The following is a 20,051-nucleotide window of genomic DNA, read 5'->3' on the forward strand; positions in this document are numbered from 1 at the left end:
AAGTACCAAATGCTGTGTTTGGCTGGATTAAAAGGCTGGCAGGGATCTCAAATTCAGCAAACTTCAATGTGCTTCTTGGATGGTAGTGCTGGAGCTTGTGGCTGTAACTTCCCCATGTCCCATGTTGTCTTGGGTTTTGTGGATTCTGTGTGGATGTCTAGGTACTGGCTGGCATATGCTAAAAAAACTAATGTTATACAGCCTTTTGTTCAGCTGCTTGTGGTTAGCAAAAGGCAAAAACTATTATTTAGAGTAAAATGTTAGCTATTAGACTTAAAATCCTCTTCTTTTCCCTCCCCTTTTGCTTCAGTGGTTCTTTTTACTCTGCTGTGCACGCTGTCAGATAGTTAAGTGTACAAAATAAAAATCCCTACCCTTAAATACTGAGTGTGAGCAAAGCTGAAAGCTCTCTGCATTATGGATGCCCTTAAGCTTTGTACTCCAACCTAGTGCTGCATCAGGGACTAGAGAAATGCCCCTGTCTTGTGTCAGGGTTGGTAGAGTGAAGCACCAGTGAGTCAGGACTGGTTGCCTGACAAGGTTCCTATTGCTGATCTTGAATCTGTGACCTTGAATAATGCCATGTCAGGCAGTGGAGGGTGTAAGGGAGAGCCATCAGGTAGCTCCTGGGGTCTTGCTGTGCTTAGGAAGTCAACTCTGTAGTTCTGGGATGTTTTAGTAAGTGTGTGTGTATGTGAGGCAGAGAGGGTCTGTTACTCTGAGGAAGAACTTTCTTAAGAGCATAGAAAGAAGGAGCAGCATGCCTCCAAGCCTTCTTTTTTTTCCCCCCTTTAAAAGCAATGCTGGTAAAGGGTTAAATTCCAGCCCCCTGCAGCACACCCCGCCCCCACCGCTATATATGGTGTGCCCAAAGGCACTGGAGATTTAATACATTGAAGTTGGAGCGTGAAGGGGGTCTGCAGCCTGCTAGACAAAGTCACTCAAATTTCAAGAATACTTGATCCATACAAGGATGTTACTTGAGAAAGGCATGGCTTCTCTGTTAAGAAACCGGTTGCCGAATGAGCCGGCTGAGTGTCCCAAACACAGCTTTTGTGGCTAGATGAGCAAATTGGAAACCAGATTTTCTTTATTTGATGGCTGACTGATCAGCAAGCTACTAGCTGAAGTTGTTGTGAGAACCGGACAGCCTCCCTTCAGAGAAGTGGTCATTTGTACGGGAAAATGAAAATTGTTTTCTCCCACTGAAGTGCTTGCAAGTTGGGGACACTATTGTGCAGATAATGATACAAGAGAATTTAGTTGAATTGACTGAATACTAGACAGAAATAATGGCAAATAATTTCTCCATGCTAGTTACTGTAAAAGTACCTATAGTGTTGCAGTTGTGTCCCAATAGGATGTATTTGGTGTCAACTTCTGTTAAAGGCTTTTAAATGGATGGGCAAATACTGGATGGGAAGAAAGGAGGGGCAGTTTATGGAAGAAGGAAAAAAAAAAGAAAACACAAAGCCAAATTTATCATAATAAAGAAATTGGTACTGGAAAGATCAGGCAGTGGTCTGGAGTGGATTATACCCTGAAACAAATAACAACCAAACAAGCAACAATAACAAAACATTAGGGAATTGGAAAGAATGAAGTACAAAAGAATTCCTAGAACACTGAGGTCCCAGTCTTTCTAGTGCTGCTCTTGTATGTACCAAAATGGTAATGGGGGTAAGATTTAATACTCTCCTTGCTTCTTCCCCTCTTGTTACACTTAATACAATTGTCTGTGAGGGGGTGGATGTAATACTCCCTGCCTCCCCCAATATCATGAAAGTATTGATAAGATTAGAATTAAGAATTGGATTAGAGTTATAAATGGTGGCTGTTGACAGAGTTCCAAAAGGTAACTACATGCCCTCTCCTAGCATGAAGGTGCTGTCTTCTTTCTCTGTTCTAGACAACATGTATTTTAATTGACAATAATCCATGGTAGCTCCTGCACCTTCTATCATTACCAGTTTTCTCGAGGGCTCTGAGACTTGCTGGATAACTAATGTGCGGCCCCTGAGCTTTCTGTTGCTGAAGCACGGCTCCCTTTCTTGAACTACTGTGTGGTGGTTGGTGGGATGGTTCTTAGGGAAGTTCATGGTGGGCAGTCTAAGCAGGCTGGGCTGAGTGAAAGCAAGGCTGAAACTTTATCTTCACGTTATTGCTTTTCTGGCAAAGGTGGATTATCCCACCTTTGCATCTTGTTAAAGGTAGTTCATTGCATGCCTCTGAATATGAACTGTTCCTCAGGAGCAGCTGTGTCAAGTCAGCCTAATTCCTTTGTCTCTTACCAAAACAAGTGGAAAGCCTCTAAGGCAATCTTCTGCTGAACCTGATGGGGTACATGTGGGCCCCTCCTTCCAACTGGCTTATTCCTCAAATAATATTTCCAGGGAGCAGTTTTGTGCCTTGATGCTGTTACATATTTGCTACCTGGTTAGTGCATGTTCGTACATTGTAGTAACAATTGAAAATTCTTTATAATTCAGGAAGCTAGGTCTTCTAGAGAACTACTAGAGAGATTTTTGCTGGAAGTTCTGAAGCACTGCAGTTATAATTAATATAATGTGTGCATTTTGTTTCCCCTTGTAGGAGGCTTTGGCATAGGCTTGGATATAGGTAAGGTCAGCATGTCTTTGCAAAGACTGGAGTAGTTGGATTCTGTGGCTGGCCACTTGAGCTTGTAGTGGCATACTTGGGCTTGGCTTAGATCCAGAGGCTCTTCTTTCACTGGAACACTTCCTTGTCAGACCTTTCATTTCTTTTCCTATGCCTCTGAGCCAGTGAAGTGAGTTCAAGTAGTATGTGATTACTAATAGTCTTTACTAGTGCTCCTACCTTGGTCTCTTGGCAACCATGCCAAAAAACTTCATGCACTGTGAGAACAAATAGGAGGACCATAATTCAAAAGTGGAGGTGTTAACATGAGCTTACTTTCACAAACTGCAACAAAAAAACCAACTTTGAGCCATGTTTTAAGTTAATAGTTTCATTTTCATATCTCAGTCCTTAGATGCAAGCAGTTAACTTGTATTTTTTTTCTTCAGAGAGTACCACAATTTTAATAGTTGTAGAAGTTATTTAGAGTGTTAAACTACTATAGCTTTATTTTAATTTGTTTCCAATTTGCTTGTCTAGCTGCAGAAACTTTGTGAGGAGGAATTACTCAGCTGCTTCATTTGGCAACCAGTTTCTTAATTGAAAGGCATGACGTCATTCTAACATCCTTGTAAATACAATTAATAGCATTTTTATTCTGTTTATGATATCACTTCTGGCACCTGTTCTTAATGCCAGCCTTCAGCACAGAACAGGGGCTGCTAAGGAGCTTCGGCTGATGAAACTCAGTGGTGAGGACTGAAGATGTAGCGAAGGTTCCTGTCTCTTGTCCAAACCTGTTCATTTAATTTCCTTCCCCAGCTCTGCCTTAAACTTTGAGAAGGAAGTGGAATAACGTGGATGCTTGAAATAAATTTTTGTTGAAAGCCATAGTTGTGCACTTCATTATAAAGCATTCTTTTGATTAAGCACCTCACTTTTAAAATGTCATATTTTTTGGTAGTGCACGTCACTGTGTGAACATGGAACAAGAGTTCATTCCTCTCAGCTGTTCAACTTCTCCTGTTGCCATTCATTTGTCTTCATTATATATTGTCAGTGTATGCATGTAAACATCATTTTTATATGGTATTTATGAGGGTTTGGCTAGCATAGTAAGACCAACTTATTTTCGCCTAAATGAACGATAAATCTTGACAGTTAATCAATCTAGGAATAATGTATTGAACCAGTACCCTGTCAGAACTGCTGTTTTGTCTTCACCAGTGTTCAATACAGCTGTTTCAGAAAAAAAAGGGAAAGCTGTTTAGTATGTATTCTAGAGTACCTGGTCTACAGTGTGTCCTTCCACTTAAATTTTTAAATTATCATGGAGAAGCCTTGATGGTGTCCTGTCTTACATGATTGTAATATTCGTTTTCTACTATGAGCAACAGAAAAAAATCATGGTCTCAACTGAAAATACCATATAATGCATGAAATTCAGTATGATCTTGTCTACAGGAGAACACAATATTTTCATCAATGTGTTATTGTTTGAATTTCAAATTAATTTTAACACCATCTCGGGAGGAAACATAAAAGGAAACACTTTTCACCAGCTAGGGGATAGATTGGAAAGAGGAAGTGTTGCATATCTGAATGAAGACCAAAATAAAAAAAATAGAATAGTGATACTTCCCAGCTGAGATTGCTGTATGCTATCCAAATGTGCTGTCAGCAGGTGAGAGACTCACTGACATGGAATGCTATCTTGGAAATCTTAGGTTTGTTTCTTCCAGTTATTCCTTAGCCTATGAGAACACAGTGCTAACCTCATTGCAGAATTCAGGTGCGTTTGTATATATGGCTTATCTGGGGATGGAAATCAGACAAACTACTTGGGATAATGATAACCTCCCTCATTATAACCCCTTCCTAATTGTCAGCTTTTCGCAGTTTATTCCTCCCTTTGAGAACAATTTTCTCATATGTAGTGGCGTGTGATTTTGCTCCAAAGCTTCCTGGTATGCATTTTCCTTAAGGCATGTGTCAAGAAATAGTCAACACCTGTGTTAGTGGATTGAGGTTTTGGATGTAGATGGGCAGTTTTCCATTTGGCTCCCCTGGCAGAGATACTTTGACAGACAGCTACGTAGTCCCTTGCTGAAGGAGGGAGGTAGTAAGGGGAAATAATCCAAGGTGACTGACACAGCTCCAAATCTAGTAACTTGTTTTGGATGCGCATGTTCTAATAAAGTTTAGCACAAGTTTTCTGAGCAGCATGATGTAAAATGATACAAAATGCTACACTTCCAAGAAAGGAAACTCCTCTTCAGAAACCCCTTTCTAGCCCAGGAAAACTGTTGCTAGTCATTCATTAGGAACAAATGGCTGTTGTTGGAAGATACTTTCCTAGGTCAGTAGGAGTCAGAATATCATGGCATGTGGGTTGTTTTTCCCCATTTCAGGTATTTGTTTTTCTCCAGGCAGGGGAGGCATTCCTGCCAAATATGTGTGCCACCGCTCGTTTTCTGCTACAGCTAGGTGGAAATGCTTTCAGAATGAAAGATCTTTGTAAATCAAGGTTTAAACAAACAAAAAGAAACAAAATCAGCCAAAACAAATTCTCAAAACACCCAGCTCTCATGTGGTCAAAGAAGCCACTTCTTGGAGTAAGCTGACTTGTTTCGTGTTTGATCCCATATGGAGTTACGGAGGGAAACCATTCCTCGAGTGCTTTTGTTAAATAAAGCTGTTGCCATGAATTAAGCAACGCTGCCCTGGAATGTTTCTGATCATGGTCTTGCAGAGCTTGTGACCTTTGCACTGAACATGTGAACTGAAACTTCATCTTCCAGTGTTCAATAACCATGTTAAAAATTCAGAGGTGAGGCAGTCTTGGGATTTCCTTAGGCTAGCTTAAATGCCAAGTGAAATTTAAGTACCGATTTATACAGTTACTCTTCCTTTTTTTTTTTTTTTGGTGCTAAGTCTAAGCTACAGTTTATATTACAAATCTGAAAATTCTTTATCAATTAAAAAGACCTCCACGATTGCATAGACAATGTCTTAAAATGCTTTAATTTATAGAAGCCTACTAAAGCACTAAAATATTACCACTTTCTTGTCTAGATGAATTCAATTACTCTAACTGGAATGTTGTTGTAGTATACTACTACTGCTTCTTAAGGTGATTGCTTTGGCCAGGAGCTGGTTGTAGTGCCTGCAGAGTTTTAACTGGGCTGCAGCTGAAAGGGGGAGAGAATCAGCTTAAAAACTCTGCCTCTTGCAGTCCATCACTTTGATGCCACTGGACTTCCTCCCCAAATAGAATGCTATTAACAATTAGTCTTTTTCCTGTTTACCAGATAGGAACACTGCCACCTCTTGGCTACTCACCATCCTGACCTTTCTGAAGAACTTTGTTGTTTCTTGTGAGGTTTTCTGGTGCAGCGTTCCTGAATAATTAGGTGGGGTGTAGCAAAAACCGTAATTGTATCATATTGTTGACTTGAGATTTTGTATGGAGATCCTAATAATTGTGCATTCTACCCTGGCACAAAAGAAAGATGGAATATTACTTCTGGTGAAGTGACTTTCAATTCTGACCCACTGCAGTATACATCCCTTAAAAATATCCTAAGTTAAGACGGACTTCTGCCCTCGTTAGATGAGCTGACCACACAATTTGGCAACTGTGCTGGCATCTGAAAGTAATGTCTGGCACAAAAGGGATTCAGCCTTTATGCCATTAAAAGGAAATTGACAAAGTATTTTCTGCTGATCTTTATTTGGTTTTGATCAAAGCTATGTTAAAGCAAATGCTGAATTCTACAGTTGGGGGGGGAAAGGCTGTGTTGATTCTGACCTTGTTTCTATTGTTAGTTTTAGTGAAGCTGACTTCAGTAGTAGTTTAAAATCTTGCAGCTTCAGGATTCCCTATATTGTGGGGGCTTATAATAGTTAGCCCTGAATTCCAGAACACTTCCCAGTTAGGAGGGAAGTTATGCTTCTACCCAAAAGCCTTTTCTTGCTGTAACCAGCTTTGTCTTTTTCATGTTTTAAAATGTAAAAATCCTACCACATGTTTGTCTGGCTGTGCAGTGAACTTAATTCCCAAGAATACACACAGAAGGGTGACTTCTTCAGCCCAGTAACAAACACACTGAGCCTTGAGGAACACCCCTAATGCTGGCTTTTACTAACAAGCCAGTCCAAGGAGTGCTGGGAAGAACTCCTGCTGAAACCTGCCCATGTGAGAGAGAAGTCTGAGTAGCCACTTCTCAGAGGACTTTTCCTGTAGAAAATTCTGGTGCAAAGCAGTGGCACCCATAGCCCAGAGGGCTGTAATACCAACTCGTGCAAGCCCCACCTCAAGCAGTGAGTTTTAGCAGAATGCAGAAACTTGAGAGAGAAACAAGGTGCTTACAGAACATGAGAGGACTTCAGTGGTTGAGTGGGATTGTCAGGATGCTAACAACATCCTGACTCCTATATTAGAAACTGGAATTAATTTCTTTGTGTGTAAGTTAAGCTCCATAATGGTAATAGAGGATCTGGGTTTCCAGCATCTGTTCATAAGTTGCATCTCAAAACCCCTTCTCCTTCCTACACCCCCTACCCCAGCCCCTTCAGGTGTGGGGGCGGGAGGTCATGGTAGGGAAGCGGCTTTGTGCTGTTATATCCCTGTTTATGTACATCTCAAAAATGAGGCAGGTGTAAATCCAATTTCCTGTGAATGAACTGTCAAATCTAACTCCTGAGATGGTGGCTTGGAGTCTCTTGTGGGAGAGCCTTTTATAGAAGAACCAGCATGACTGGCATGAGAAGGAGAGTAAGGAAGAGCCTGGCTTCCTCATCAGTAGGAGAGGACGGGGACCTGGGGTGCCAGTCAGTACTCACTGGCTCTTATTTCATATAAATAAATGACTTTAAAAAAAACCACCAAAAAACCAAAAGACACAGAGTCTTGTATTACTGCAGTACAAACTAGAAAATAAGCTGCAGAGCTTTAAAGACGTTTTGTAGCCGTAGCAAATAAGGCTTCACTGTGCAGGCTATATGCTTCCTTCTTGCAGATTTTAGTGAAGTAACAGAAAAGGGTGAAAGTTACTATATGAGCTCTTTAAGCCTTCCTGTCTGCCTTCATGAATCAAGGTTTAGAACTGCTGAAATTTCATTATTGGATTTAAATGACAAGTAATTTGATAGTCTGGAAGTTACTGAAATATTTTTGTTTAGCAGAAAATCTTCTGTGATGTGTTTAATTTTGATGGCATACTGATTAAAGGTGTATTTTGCTGTTGCTGTGGCATTAATGAAAATACTATTTAGTGACTATTTTTCAGCTTCCTTAGTGCAGAGTCAGTTGCACTATATAAGCAGTAGTGACAGATTTTTTAAAATGGAGGCTTGCTGGAGGGAGGAAGGATTGGCAAATATGTGATGCATCTAAAAATTACTGGGAAACATTAATTTTCAGAAGTGTTTCTGTAGTGGCCGATTCATTAGGATAAAATGTTAACGGAATAGTTTGTGGCTAATTTGTGATAAAAGTGAACAGATAATGGAAATTTCAGGATTGCTCGAGGCTATTATGATGGCTAAGTATTTTGCATGGAAGAACAAAAACCTACCTTAAGGATTTTTTTCAGCCTTTTTGACAAAGCTTAAGAGTTTTTAACATCTCAAAACATGTTTGACCTCCCCACCCTTAAGCCATTTTGACACTCTTTACCATTGCATTTCAACAGGAAAGAAAGATCCTTTTTATAGCCAAATGGCTTCCTCCTTCTCTTCTGCCTCTTTCCCCCTCCATCCCCCACCCCAGAGAGCCTTTCTAGTGCTCAGGCTTCAGCTGCTGCCTGGATACTGGCTACATCTGTCTTGTTTAGATGGTCCTAAGAAAAAACAGCACCGAATGTGACCGGAGGGCCAACAACAAGATATGTTTCTTTTCAAATTTGAAAGGAAGCCCTGCACTTGCTTCTGTCTGTTTCTCTAAACTGTTTTTAAATCAATCATGGCTCTTGCTGGTAAATGCTTTCAATCCCCTCCCTCCCTGAAATGGTCAAAATCCAAAACATTTGAAAAAAGTCTAATGAGTTAAACATGGTGGTGTTCACAAGCCTGTTTCCCCTCATACAGCTTCCAATTTGATGAAAATGGGCTCTTGCTTTGACACAGCCATTGGGAAGAGTTTCTAAGAGGATAGTGTGACTCTAGGTGGAATTTGGAGGTTTGCAAGTCCATAAATACTTACACTGTATGGCAGACTGGGCTTTTGTACTTGTGTTGAAAGGGAGAGCATTAAAAACTGATTTTGGACCTAAGCAGTGCTTGATGATTTGTGGTGAAAAAGATGGTGACTGTCAGGGAAAGAGTAATTATGTGGGGCAGATGGAGGACCGATTTTGGGGGGAATAATCTGATACTTTTAGAGTGCAGGATTAAGGCTGGAACAATGACAGTCTCTGCCAGTCAAGAATGGAGTTACAAAAATGTGGGGCGGTGGTTCTGTTTTTTTAAAGGTTCATCATCTGGGGGGGAAGCCATGTAACTTGATCCTGTTCATAAAAGTTAGCCATAGCTAAAATGGATTTGCCCGTGTGACAATATCTTGTTACACACAAAATAGGAGGAGGCTGTGTTTACTGCATGGGAACACGCTGATGTTTTTGCATCACAACCTCTGTGTGTGTCTGGCTGGAGGTGCTAACTTTTGGTTAGTAGTGCCTTTACCACCCCCCACACTGGAAAATGCATCTAATGAACTGCAGGGAACAGGGGAGAAACAAACAGTAAAGAAATTGCTCTTTTAAGAGTTCCTATTATCCCTTGATTAAATAATGGTTGCTACTACTTTTATTGGTTAAGGAACATATTAGCCATCTCATTTTTAATAGGCTTATACTGCAGCGAATAGCTCTGTGTATGAGCTCTCTTATTGCTAGCTGTGATATTTTTAGTCATGAAAATAAGTATATAGGAGATGCACCCTAAATAGTTGGCATGTTACTGGTGTGACTTGGGAGTCCAAGAACCCAGTCCTTTAAATTCTGTGGAAATGTTGCTAGAGTGAAACTGTTTAGTTTCAGCATTTCCTCTGTAGTTGCAGTGCTTGAACTTTGGAATCCACTTTCCTGGCTTTTGTGTGGGGAGGCAGAGCAAAATGGATGTTTGCGCTGAACTCAGCACATGCACTGAGCTTCAGATAACAGTTATTTGGCTTTTTAACATCCTTGTATTTGTCATGTTGAGCCAGCCACACGGGGTTGTCCTGTGAATTCGCACACAAGGAGCAGGTTGGCTCGCTGGAGCTTTAATTTCCACTAACCTCGTGTGGCTGCAGACTGGCTCGTGGTTCTGTGCAGAGATGTATAACCCTACCCAGCTCTCAGGTGGTTGCAGCTTGTGCTCTGGAACAAAGCCTCTGAAGTTTGGTTCTTAGATGCATTTTAAAGACAGTCTCTACCTCAAGGCAGTCTCTCTTAATTCGTGCTGCAGGATTTGGTGTAGACTGGGTGTCTTACTCCTAGAACAAAAGGAGTACTTTTAAAAGGTGTTTCCTCGTGAAAAGCTGGATTAAATAGGAAAACAGATTTGCAAAAAGTGGATTTAATAATTCTGACTCAATTTCTTCCAGACTTGAAGGGGTAGATTTCAATTTAACTGACTGATTTAATAAAAATTAGTGGCCTGACATCTGTTGGCTCTCAGCAGACTGAGAGAGGTCACAAACTGGAATAGGCTGTGCCTGTACTGGTGGCTTTAACAGTGCTGGCACAAGCTGACACGTACACTAGCTAGATTTGTCTTCAACCAAGAGAGCTGTGGAGCCCTTTGAATCCAAAAAATCTTATAAGTGAGCTGGAGCTTTCTTCTCAGACTTCTGTTGAGAGGTGTGCAGTTCCCTGTCTGAAACGAGCTGCTAATGCCCTAAGACCTCTCTGATTTGAAACCCATGTCCCGTTTTACAGCCTGAGCCTTTTCCCCTGCAGAAAAACGGGGGTCTGGAGGGTAGAGACGGAGATTAATGTATTACTGATCGGCCCTTGCTTTAATTTTCAATTTGCCAAAAGCTGAGGAATTTTGAGTTTCTGTCATATGTATGCTGCGAGGATTGGTCTCAGTGCAAAAACCCTGCACTTGGCCCATGTTTAGCTCTGTGTGCAGCCCTGTTCCTCTGGTGTGGGGTGGGAGGATAAACACTCCCTGCACACAGCAGTAGTGCACAACTGGGGGAACACCGGGGGCATTAACCATACCATGTCAGCGCTAATAACCAATCTCCCCATTTTTGTTCCTCGTCACTGGAAGCTGAAGTGTGGCCTCCTCCAGCCCGGCCTCAGGGCCTGCAGCCCCTCAAAATGGAGGCTGTTTGCCGATACAAAGGCAATGGGCGATGCTGTTGCCGGAGGGCGTTCCCTCGCCATCCCCTGGCCCCTCCAGGCGCTGGGTCTGCCCTGGCCCCTCCAGGCGCTGGGTCTGCCCTGGCCCCTCCAGGCGCTGGTTCTGCCCTGGCCCCTCCAGGCGCTGGTTCTGCCCTGGCCCCGGAGAGCCGAGGGCGATGCTGCTGTGCCGGGGAGGAGGGGCGGCCCGGCCCCGCTCCTCTCTGCCCGGCTCGTCCTTCCCACCGCCGCCTTGTGCAGCAGCACCGGCTGCTACACCTGTGGCGGCACTCCTGTGGCTTCCCCATCGTCAGTACAGCGGGCTGTGTTAGCCAGCTGAGCTGACTGATGAGCTGTCCGTCCTTTATAGACACGGAGGAGTTCTCAGGGCAGTCTTCACATCAGTTCTCTGCTGGCACCACGAGGTGCTGACGCTTGCTTGTCTAAACCGGGAGGGTGCTTGAAAGGGTGGTGGTTCTGGAAGAGGCGGGTTTGCTTGGGTCAACCTTGGAGCCTTTGTGAAACCTCTGGTGCGTATTTGTGAGCGCGAGTCTGAGCTTGTACTGGTGGAATAGATAGATGCTTCATGTAAGTTCAGAATCTTTTTAAAAATAGAGCTGACTTCCCCTGACAGCATCCACAGTGCAGCCCTGGGGACTTGTGATTCTGCCTAAACTGGAAGAGAGAAGTGGTGTGGGATTGGGATAATTACCTGAAACTTGGAGCCTCTTGGCATTGAATAGCTTCTGTTTGATGCCATGAAACCACAGTACTAAACAGCTACTGCTTGCAGCAAACATTGAACCACGCGTACCTTCAGGTCCCAAGTATTGCCTGCAGTGAATTTGCTCTTTTTTTTCTTCAGCACGTTAAACTATGCTACTAACAGAACAGAGGAGCAGTCTTTATCAGAAGAGACATTGGTCCTACTGCATGAGTTGAACACAAAAGTCAGTGTGAAATCTGTAATAGAGGGCTCTTGCCTTGTCCTCAGTTTACCAAAGCCTTCTGCAAATACCCTCTTACAGTGGAGCTCTTTACACTTTGACTTGTTAAGTTGTAATCCTTTATCTTTCAGATTTCCTGCTTGTGTCTGGCACCAAAACTTTTCACCTGTCTTCTAATTCAATACTTGGGGGTTTTTTGAATGTGGCTTCAACGAACAAATATAACTTTGGGTGAAGGGAAGAATATTAATGTACAGTGTAACTGGGGCTTCTGTTCACTGTAAGGGTCTTTTGACCTGCTTATTAGTGGGGGCATTGTTCTGGTAAGCCATTCCAGGACCCATCCTGCCAGTCTTCTGCACAGGATTAATCATTTCCTCTTGACCTCCTGCTCTCTTTTCCTAACATGTTGCATTGATCAGAATCCTTAACTCACAAGTTTGCTCCTGTTTTTTAAAGAACAGGAGGAAAAGGAGGGGGGAAGGAATGCAAAGAAATTAGATATAATGTCTGCTGTTAACATTCTTAGTAAGCTTTATTCCTTTTTTCCTGCTTGACTCCTCCCTTCTCCCAAGAAAAGAAATCCCTTCCTGGTATGTATTAGCTCCAGATCTCGAGCATCTTGAGTGCCTCTGTTTCACTGGAATTACTTTTTTTGAGCATGCAACTTCCTGCAAGATCAGCTCTGCTTAGAAAGGTCACATTTAAAGCTTTACCTCACTGCAGCTTTCACAGGCTACTGATCTACCACATTAGAGCACTTGGTTAATCTTATCTGCAGTATTTCCATCATAGGCAAGGCAGCATCAAGAATACTGCATGTGACTCTTAATTTCCCTCTAGTTTTGTTTTTTTTTTAAGCCAGCAGAAGGGAAGGTATTTATGGGATCATATAGGGTACCTCCTAGTAGAGAAAGCTGTGTGTTTGTCTTTACCCACATCTTCGTTACACCATTAAGGGAGCTGTTGACTTTAAGGCACAAGGGTCTGCTGCCAGCCGGTCCCAGATTGTATCAGTTACAGAAAGGAAGACTTGTTCTGTTCAAATCACCCGGGTCCCTGTATTCCCTTACTACCTGTCACTGGCAGCTGAACCAGACTTCACAGGAGTAGACCTCTAGAATTCAAATTTTACTTGTGCATGACCTAATTGTTCCAGCCCACTTGTGCCCAAGTGTGGTCTGGTTTTGAGAAGGCTGCTGCGGCTTGTGCTTCCTTTTCTAAGGTGTTAACAGCAGCTCCAAGGGAGAGAGTTAAGCTGAAGAAAGGCAGCGGGATAAAAGGAGTCTGTTTCCTGTTCTCATAGAACCTCTTTTCTGTGAGGCTGCATGTCAGAGGTAGTCTTCCATTCTTAGCCCTTGCTCAAGACTTCATCTCCTGGAAATAGATAATTTAACCTGCCTTGTATCTCTGAGCAGTGATGCTGGCTGATAAGCTGTTCTAGGTGCAATGGCCTTGCTCAGATCAGAGGAATGCTAGATGTCTGTACCACTTCCCAGGAGTACTTTGTGCTACTCTGGGCTATCTGGGGATATCTTTGTACCCCAGTCGAGGCTCGGAATGGCTCCAAAGGGCACTGAGCCATGTGACTGACAATGCACAGATTACTGAATAGCAGAACTGACAAAGCTAGAAGTAGACCACGAGCTGGAAAGTAAAACTGGGTATAGTTATCCTGTCAAAAGCAAACTGATTGGGAGCTCTGTCTATGTAGTGATAAATTCATTGTCCTGTGGAGTGGGAGATCTGACTTAGCCCATCCACTAAAGCCCATGGCACCTGAACATCAGACACAATAGCCCTTTGTTCCTGAAGCTGTGGGAATTATTAGCTTTTGTTAACTGCTGGTTTTGGAGGAATCTCCAAATTCCATTTTGTTTCCTGCCCCGAGGAAGTCTTGTGGGACTGTTTTCCCAGTAAGAAAACTATGATGGCTTGTAATGTCTTCTTCCCAGAGCTGTGCGATAGGACCAAGCAAAAAGGCCACATCACAAAGCAGCATTTTGCTGTCACAAAGAAACTGGGGGCAAGAATTCTGAGATAATACAGGACACTTGCTAGCAGAGGAAGCTCCGTGTTTGTCTTTGCTGGCATCATTTTTGTTGTGTTGTTAGGCAAGGTGTTTCTAAAGAACACCTCTGTGAAGGTGGAAGCAGGTCTGTTGTCTGCTTGGTAATGGACAAAGCAAAACAAATGGCCTGCACTGAAGGCAGGTTCAGGCTGTTAGCTCTGACACTGTGCATGTGAGGGTTGGAGCTCGGTGGAGGGAGCTGTACATCTTTCCTGCTTCTCCTCTCAGAAGATCCCGTGGGCTGTGGGTGCTTTCAGCCATGCCCAAGACCTTGCATTAAGTAGGTTTTAGCAGCTCTTGGCCACCACACCCGAACATCTAGGCTATTGTCCCTGGCTGCTGCTGCTGCTGGCTGTTGTGCTCCCTTAGCATCTGGCTCTAGTGATAAGGGACGCAGTAGCGAAGATGAGGAGGAATGTGCAGCCACAGAAGGAGGCCTCTTGTTTCCCCCCGTTCCAGCTCCAAAGGTCTGTCTTCCTTTTCCTCAGGCTTCCTTGTAGAAGGCTACAAGGTCCCTTACTGCCATTGGTTGATATCAGATGGGGCCCCTTCAGTTGGGGTGTGGAAGGGGGTAGTTGCATAACAGTCTTCTCTTTTCATGTGTTATCTTGATGGTTGTCTTGGCAGTTATTAGCCTTTTCGATCAGGAAAAATAAAGTCTATTGAGTTGTTTCTAAAGCTTCAGCTGTGTGGGCATGCATACAGTTGTTTTCAGCATTGAGACTACATGCTTGCAAAAAAAAAAAAAAAAAAAAAAAGACAGTGGTGATTCTCCAGGAGTTTATTGTGAATGGTTTCAAGACACAAGGTGTCTTTCCACTTTAAATTCGAAGTCCTGCATCCAGTTCCATTAACATATGGAACTTTTTTTTTTTTTTTTCATGGAAAATTTAATGGAATTTTTTTTCCCCCCACACAGTATAAGCAGAGAAGATCTTTTTCAGTTTCACATGGCAGTCAGAATAGGGCTGAGGTAGGATCAGGGCCGATCAGTCAGTCACACCTGCGTGATTCACACCTTATTCCACTCCCATGCCATCTTCCGCTGAAGAGCACATGACTGACTAGCTGCAGTGCTAGTCCAGCATTTGGCTCCTCACTCTGGTCCAGGGAGTACACCTGAACCCCCAAAGAATTCTAGGGCATTGTCAAGTCTCATTTATAGCTCAAAGAAACAGAACTCTCTTTTCAGGTAAGAAGGTGTCCCAAGTAGCTAGATTTTCTAAGTTTTTCTGGCAGAAGCTGTGTCAGTGCAGTATCCCAATATCCAGAAATAGCCTTATTTCCAGTTTGAAACCAGTGTAATTTGATAACTGGCCTGTTTATATGAGAATTATTTTTTAAAACTAGAGATGCTTGAAAGAGCTATTTCAAGCAAGGCCTCTTTTATGCTCTGAACATCTTTTCTCAGAATGTGGTTATGCACTGGCACAGGTTGCCCAGAGAAGCTGTGGATGCCCCATCCCTGGCAGCATTCAGGGCCTGGTTGGATGGGGCCCTGAGCAGCCTGGTCTAGTGGAAGCTGTGTGCCTGCTCATGGCAGCAGGGTTGGAGCTAGATGGTCTTTAAGGCCCCTTCCAACCCAAACCATTCTGTGATTCTATGGTCTTAAACTCCTCTTGGAACCATGGAAGGCAGTACAGCAACAGCCATGAGAGTTAACTGAAGTAGCTTGCAGACCTGATGCAAGCTTTGATTTTCTCTTTTGGAGGGAAGATGCACAGTGGTAGAACCTATCCTCTGTCTAGGAAGCAGTGGGCACATTCAGGCAGCATGAAGTGAGGGTGATTCTTCTGTGTCAGCAGTGAATTTGAGTTTGTGTGATTAAACCAGAACACTAACCAAGAAAAAAAAATCAGTTGTGTTTTTCTCAGAATGGTCTTGATGAGAAATGTGTGCCTTCTGTAACAGAAGGCTTCTGGTTACTTGTTTTACTCCTTCAGTGGTACCTGAATTGAGTGCAGAAAGGATTAAGATTGGTGCCATCTGTATGTTTTGATTTGGCAAGCAGATTAAGTTTGAGGTTGCTTTCTCCAAGCAATTACCGGTGTGTTTCTTTCAGCGTTCTATTGGTAGTATCTGTTATTAAAACAGATTTAAATATTCTTTCACTTGTCTGAGATTGTTACACCCTTTGAAGAGAGAAGTCTTAACAGAGTGGTTTAGCTCAGTGGACTGTCTGTAGCAGTCCATATATTCAGAATATGCTATATTTGTGCTGTCTTCATGATCACAAATCTCTCCTAGAAAAAAAGGGGTGTGGGAGGAGAGGTGGTTCTGCTCATCCTTATCCACTAAGGTACATCTTAAAGATGGTGTGCTTTTCACCTTGCTGGTGAAAACAGTGATTGCATATGAAAGAACCCTGACCAACTGGTTTACAGTTTACCATGTGGTTTACAGCACAGGGAGGTATTTTACTGAAGTTGCTAGCACCAAATGACTGTTCTCTGAAAATGTTCTTATTCCCCCTTCCTCATCAGAGGTTGTGGATATACAACTCAGTCCATGCCTAAAGTATCTGCTGTAGTTTAGTTTCCCACATGAAGAGCTGGCAGTGAATAATCCTGGGACACTGACATAGGATGGGGAGCTCTCTAAGTTCTGTTTGGAAAACTTGTGCTGTTGTCACAAAGGGAAACAACAGCTTATAATTGTACTGCCCCGGCAATAACACATCAATTGTGTGACCCTTTTAGACTAAAGAAATTGCTTGAAGTTGCTTAAATACACATAGAAATGTCTTAAATCCACCTAGAAATACCTGAGCAGCTGACTGCATGCAAACTGGTTTTCCCTGTGTGTGCTCAGCTGCTAATGGAGGCTCAGACATGCTCTTCGAGTGTCCCTTGGTCGGTCGGACTCCCCTTTGATACCTGTGCTGCCCTTTGCCAAGCAGCAATAAAACCAAACCCTTTCTAGGAACTTGGAAGCAGCCAGACCAGGACTCTGCACCTACAGTGCCAACATTCAGCTGAGCAGTTTATAAGGACCAGCTGGAAAAAGAGGGCAGTAGTAGATGAGGTTTAAGATCAGAGAAGCTGGAGAAAGAAAGTGGAGGCCAGTTGGTTACTTTGTCCTACCTCAGTAAAAAAGTAGTGGGGGTAAAGGTAGACTGAAAGTGTTGTTCTGAGTCCTTCATCTGAGGAAACATGAGCTCTAACTCAGATGTACTGTTTAAAAAAACAAAACAAACAACTAAGTAAACTTCTTTAAAGTGTAATTTCTAAAAACTGAACTCATCCCAGAAAAAAAATTCAATATTCTAGTATTCTCTGCAGTGAATTCATTATGTTCTTAAATTCTGCTTGTTCTTACTGCTATATGATTAAAAGACACTTGAATGTTTCAAATGCTGGAGTCTTTTCCTTAAAGCTTGATAATTTAATATTAATTATTTGCACTTAGATTCACAGTGAAAATTTGGTTTAGAGAGATTAAAATTAGTTTAATATTTGCCTGCAAGACCTTAAACTCTTCCTTCCCACCCACCCCTTTCAAGGATAATATTCCACTGTGCCAGATTGCCCATATTGCCACCAGAAAATTGCTTGGACCACTTCTTACAAAATCAAAGGTCAACTCCATGCCTTGGTGGCAGCTGGGAAACTAATGATTTAATGCTGCTTTGACCTTTGGCTTCCTAGTCCGTTTGAGTCTGACCCAATGTTTTAATTTTCCAATACTGCTGGGCAGTTGGCTTTTGTCTGTTTCCAGATGTAACTTGCATATTGAGGCCTGTTACTGAAGTGAGAACAAAACAACAAAACATCTCAGCCTTCAAGGGGAAGGAAAAATAACAGCACCTACTTCTTATGCTGCAAAATACAGCTGTCTGATGCTTCCACAACTAACCAAGGTCAGGTTTAGAATAACAAAATGTGAATATTTGTCCCAGCTTTCACATCTAAAGGACGTTAACAGCAGTCTTAGTGAAATGCTGCTTTTTCACATGTCTCTGGAAAGGAACAGAGGAAAAACAGTAGTTCTTTCCCCTCCATTCTACCCTCAATCTCTCAAATATTTAATTTTTCACTGGAATGAAAGTGAATGTTTGTTCTGATACTGGGAAATACAGGAAAAAAATGACCAGTTGATTGTTGAAAACATGCTTGTCGTGGGTTAGGGAATTGAAAGAAGTGTAAAGTGAGATGGAAACCAGTGGTGATGTACCCCCCTTTATTGTGATTGGAAAATTCCTTTCCCCCCCCCAAAAAAAAAGCAGCGCTCCTCGAGAGTATTTAGTCATGGATTTTTGGTGTATACACAAGGTGAATAATGCATTAGGCTTTTGCAATACCGGTAATTTTGCTACCATTGCCAGTACCATTTGCATTTGCTGTTAATGGTGTGATAATGGTGGGGAAAGCACCCTGAGGTGACTCTTCTTTTCTTAATGAAAAGACTGCTGATCGTTTGGGAAGCTCCCCCTGGAGTGTACTGATGCATATGGAAGCTCCTCTTTGCCTGAAAGTGCAAATCCCTTGTTTTGCCTGGTCTGTGTGCCCACCACAAGCGCCCATTGGACTCATTCCTGCCTGAACTACGCTGCAGCTCTCAGAGGTCAGCTCATACCCGGGCCTGTGTGTGAGAGGTTAGTTTTGCAGAGCAGATGGGCTCCTAAAACTTTTATGGTTTCCAGTCAAATCACCTCAAGCTGTAATCTCATTAAATCTTAAGTGAATCAGTGGGTCTGGTTATTACTTGAAAGCAGTGTTACAGGAAGTGATGTTCCTGATGCAGTAGGTCTGTCTTGGCAGGCAGCTCCCAGAGGTACTTGCCTGTGTGTGGCTCTTGAAGCTGCTGCCTTTACTTTAGTAGCAAAGGTGGTGTGTGGGGTGCAACAAGTTCACCTTTTGGTACAGAACAAAGGTAGAAACGCAGCTTTTCCTGAAACCTGTGATTGTGTGAGCTTCTGGAGTTTAAATTCTCCCTTGCATTCTTAATCACACACACCCATTGCACTGTCCCAGTGCTCGTTTGTGTCTTAATTTAAATTAACTACTTCAAATTTAGGAAACCAGCATGGTGTTTAATGCTGTGCACAGTTGCCAAGAGAACTGCATGATAGCACTGTCCAAAAGCCTTCCTGTTTTTTAATTCAGCATAACTATCTTGGGGAGAAAGTAGTACATAAAAGAATCTTCTGGAGGAAGGCAGGTAGCTTAATTGAAACTCATTTGATAAGCAGGGTTGACTCTAGTTTAATTGTCGTGTGCTTGGAAATCTGGTTAAGCATGTTTTGTGCCTGGATTGCAGAAAGGCTTTTTCCTCTTTAGAGAGAATAAACCTAATCTATGACCTCCTCATACTTGCTTCTTGGTAAACAGGGGACACGCAGGACTAGTTTGGCAATACATAAAAAATTAATGATCGTGGTATAACACGCAAGATTTGTGTACACAAGAGCGTTCATAAAAACACAACCTGCTGATTGTGCACAGATAATAAAATTTCTTCTGCCTTGCCTACCCACTTCCTCCCTCAGGATATGTGTGTGGTGTATGAGACCATACCTTGTGTTAACCCAGCCTTTTGGCTAGTTCATGTACCTAAACTTGCATCAAAGTCCTGCTGATCCTTGTCAGAAATGTCTAATTTAGGTGTTTATGCTGCACTTGAACTGTAACTTGGAATTTAACTTTCTTAAAATTTTTGTGTCACAAGAAAATGTAGATGGGGATTTTTTTGTTGTTGTTTTGTACTAAGAGCAATGTGTATTTTTCTTTTCAAGAACTGGGCAAAGGTTTAACCTTCTCAGCCATCCCTTCCCTCTTCTTTCTTCCTTTGGTAAAGTGAATCACATTCAAATATTTCCCTCTAGTTCAGCCTGGATACCTTTTCTTCCCTTCACTGATATTTGAGCAAGCTTTCTATACTTACATGTATCCTGATTTAAAGCTTAAACAAGGCTACAGTTAAAGTTTAGGATAAGGCTAACTTGCCTGCACAATGTAGAAGCAATCTAAAGCTAGTGGAATGTGAAACTGTGGATGCTTCAATTGAAATAACTGGTGCTTTCACTGAGGGACTCAAAGTATTTAAGCATTTTAAAAATTCAGAATGCTTTTAAATTCTTAAAAAGGTCCTTGAAACACAGTG

At 42.4% G+C, this 20,051-nt stretch overlaps 1 protein-coding gene and 1 long non-coding RNA gene across 2 annotated transcripts in view; one reads left to right on the plus strand and one right to left on the minus strand.

The window, feature by feature from the left end:
* Positions 1–20,051, plus strand: part of TRIM71 (tripartite motif containing 71) — a 61,351-nt gene that overhangs the window by 9,246 nt on the left and 32,054 nt on the right. The gene's annotated exons all lie outside the window — the stretch shown is intronic.
* Positions 1,085–11,202, minus strand: LOC111923516 (uncharacterized). The gene is made up of 5 exons (XR_015276351.1): positions 11,033–11,202; positions 10,809–10,979; positions 9,878–10,075; positions 5,941–6,094; positions 1,085–3,837 (listed from the first exon to the last, which is right to left on the minus strand). It is a non-coding gene; the product is annotated as an uncharacterized LOC111923516 (long non-coding RNA).

The sequence above is a fragment of the Cyanistes caeruleus genome, chromosome 1 (assembly GCF_971803275.1).
Source record: "Cyanistes caeruleus chromosome 1, bCyaCae1.hap1.1, whole genome shotgun sequence".
In the NCBI taxonomy this organism is placed as follows: domain Eukaryota; kingdom Metazoa; phylum Chordata; class Aves; order Passeriformes; family Paridae; genus Cyanistes; species Cyanistes caeruleus.